We start from the raw sequence: 3,432 nt of genomic DNA, 5'->3' as shown, positions 1-3,432 counted from the left end.
ACCTGTACAGTGTCAACATCTACGTGAGAGAAAGCAGAGGAATCAGTGGAGAACAGGAGAACCAAATACCCACAGAAGTTCACCATAAAGTGAGCAGACCAATTTGAGAACAGCAATGAATACTAAGAGGGTTTTGTTCAATCTGGTATTGGGTGGGTGCAAGGGAATGATGATGTGTGCTGAAGGATCTGGAATCGTTTAGCTCCTAAATTCACCACTGAAACAGACTTGCAAGGATTCTCTTCCAGGACAGTGCCCCACTCTAAGATGAAACGGCTTGGAATAGAGTCAGAGCAAGTCAAGCGAAATAGAGACAACTGAGACAAGAAAAGAGAAGTTTGAGAAAAGATTGAGTTAAAACAACAACAATAAAAACTCTGTTGCTTTGAATTTGAATTGAGAGTGTTAGCATGGACTCATGAATATGGAAAGACTGAGATGACTTCTAGAAACAATGACCAGCTCAGTAGTAATGTGTATTCCTAATGCCAAATATGTCATTTTGAAGGCAGGGTTTCTTTGGAGAAATTGGCTGCTTACAACATGGGACTATGAACGACAATAGCTGCTTGTATCACAATAGAAAGAGGCCACTAGACATTATATTTCACTAGATTAAAGACCCATACCATCTATGGTCTTGCTAAAGGCAGGGAACCTGAGTCTGATCAAGCCTTTCACTCACTCTAGCTGCCAATTTGCTGGAAATTGGAAACAGAAGACAGAAAACAGTACAGCGGAACATGCTGAACGGTGTCAAATGTAAAGGGAGGGGGGAGAACACATAGATGAAAGGGATTTAAATGGCAAAATTTAATGGACAACAATAAACTATAGTGGCTTGGGATGCACATTTGGGTGGCAAAACTATAAAGAAATGAGGAATTTATTGCTATAAAAGTCAAGATTGTGATTACTTTTTTGAGATAGAGATAGGGCACATAGAGGGGTGATGTGGTTTGGCTGTGTCCCCACCCAAATCTCATCTTGAATTGTAGCTCCCATAATTCCCACATGTTGTGGGAGGGACCCAGTGGGAGATAACTGAATCATGGGGGTGGTTTCCCCCATACTGTTCTCATGGTAGTGAATAAACCTCATGAGACCTGACGGTTTTATAAGAGGTTTCCGCTTTCGCTTCGCTCTCATTCTCTCTCGTCTGCTGCCGTGTAAGACATGCCTTTCTCCTTCCGCCATGATTGTGAGGCCTCCCCAGCCACATGGAACAGTAAGTGCATTAAACCTAGTTTTCTTTATAAATTACCCAGTCTCAGGTGTGTATCAGCAGAGTGAAACAGACTAATGCAAGGGGCTTCTGAGATAATTGGCAAAGTTTTATTTCTTGACTTGGCAGGTGATTTCAAGAGTGGTATTTTGTGTGGCTCTCTGTATCTATTTATTTTAAAATAGGTTAAGATTTAAGCAAAAAAGGGATTTTTTATGTACTATATATCCAAGTATTCCAGGAGTACGTCATAGAATTGTCTGAATTCCGGGGTTCAAATGATCACACTAGGATGGAGTCTTTTTCTCATAATTGTTTGACTCTCTCCATGGACCCTCCCCACATTATCTTCACTTGTTGTCATTCTCTGTTGGGATGGGGGGGCCCTGAGAGACCCAGGCTTATGTGATCTTTAAAGCTGGTGGCCCCAAAGAAGACATGGATATAAACAACCTCTTTGAAACTCTGGACAAGATTGGAAAAGTAGGAGTAGAAGAGTGATGAGGAAAATTGAAGGCACTGATAGAAGTGATGAAAGCCCATGTCTTACAAACATAACACAATTGACTCAAAGGTGTAAAAAGATTAGGAATGAAGAATAGAAACTAACCACAACTTGGTGCCCACAGGACTTAATCAATTGTCTGTACGTTCAGTTGTAAAGGGAACAAACAAAATTCACAGATTTTGTGTAACGTGAGATATGATTAATACTATACCTAACCGTTTGTGACAAGAAAATTTAGTTTTGACTTTTGTGTATATTTTTTTGGGAATTGTGTATACAAGTAAGAAAATATTTAATAAATCAAAAATTATTTGGGAAAATTAATGAGTGATAGGTGTATAAGGAAGGGTCTCCTAAATAGGACATTCTTACCTTTTAAATCTGATACTGGCTGGATCAACCATGCCTCCTCTTAACCCTTGGAGCTTCTAGTTGCAGCAAAATACTAAGTTTGGTAAATTCAGCATTGTTCTATGAACTCTGTGATAAAAAATTTGTTCCTGACAGTATATACTTAACAATCAGGATTCTAGTAAATTCAGATGTTGGCCTTCGGAGTTCTCCGGGGCCAGTAGCTGCCTGACCAGGGGCCCGGAGCCACGGGCTTAGCCGACGACCATGGGCTCAGGGTCCAACCAGCAGTTTGCAGGTGGCTGCGCCAAGGCGGCAGAAGAGGCGCCTGAGGAGGCGCGGGAAGATGCAGCCCGGGCGGCTTACAAGCCTCAGCTGCTGCATGGTGCAGGCATCTGTAAGTGGTTCAGCGTGCGCATGGGGTTCTGCTTCCTGTCCATGACCGCCTGCGCCGGGGTCGCGCTAAAACCCCTAGTGGACGTCTTTGTGCACCAGAGTAAGCTGCACTTGAAAGGCTTCCTGAGCCTGAAGGAGGGTGAGGCAGGGGAGTTCACCTATTAAGTAGTCAGCCACGGGTCTGGAATCCATCCGTGTCACCGGACCTAGTGGGGCGTTCCGTATTGGGAGTGAGAGGTGGCCAAAGGGGAAGAACATGCAGAAGCGCAGATCAGAGGTCAGGTGCTGCAACTGTGGAGGTCTAGACCATCATGCCAAGGAATGCAAGCTGCCACCCCAGCCCAAGAAGTGCCACTTCTGCCAGAGCATCGGTCATATGGTAGCTTCATGTCCGCTGAAGGCCTAGCAGGGCCCTAGCGCACAGGGAAAGCCAACCTGCTTTCGGGAGGAAGAAGAAATCCACAGCCCTGCCCTGCTCCCGGAGGCACAGAATTGAGTCACAACGGGTGGGGGCTATTCTTTGCTATCAGGAAGTTTTGAGGAGCAGGCAGAGTGGAGAAAGTGGGAATAGGGTGAATTGGAGCTACTTGGCACTGCCATCTATCTCAGACTGGGGTTCACACCATCACCCTTTCTTCCCTCTGTTGGGGGAAAGGGTGAGTCAAAGGAGCTCCATCTATGCTCTGTACAAATATAAGTGGGAGTTCTGGGGGCAACCAGAAGGTGAGAATCACCCTACAACCTGCATGCTTTATCAGAGGCTCCATCTCCAGAATTTCCAGCTTTTGAAAGTGGTCTGGATAGGGAAGTTGTTTTCCTTTTGAAGAAGGATATGCAATAATTCCCATGCCAGAGTGAAATGATTAAGGATAAGACCAGATTCATGGAGCCAAGCCACTACATTCTGTGAAAGGAAATCTCTCAGGAGTAAGGCAGTGTTTTTTTTTTTCAC

At 44.5% G+C, this 3,432-nt stretch overlaps 1 pseudogene; it reads left to right on the top strand.

Moving 5' to 3' along the window:
- Positions 1 to 2,351: 2,351 nt before the first annotated feature.
- Positions 2,352 to 2,976, top strand: LOC108526623 (protein lin-28 homolog A pseudogene; annotated as a pseudogene).
- Positions 2,977 to 3,432: the final 456 nt, after the last annotated feature.

Source organism: Rhinopithecus bieti, unplaced genomic scaffold (genome assembly GCF_001698545.2).
Source record: "Rhinopithecus bieti isolate Rb0 unplaced genomic scaffold, ASM169854v2 scaffold_3041, whole genome shotgun sequence".
In the NCBI taxonomy this organism is placed as follows: Eukaryota; Metazoa; Chordata; class Mammalia; order Primates; family Cercopithecidae; genus Rhinopithecus; species Rhinopithecus bieti.
Note: the sequence above shows the minus strand (reverse complement) of the source record. Positions and strands in the feature narration are given on the sequence as shown.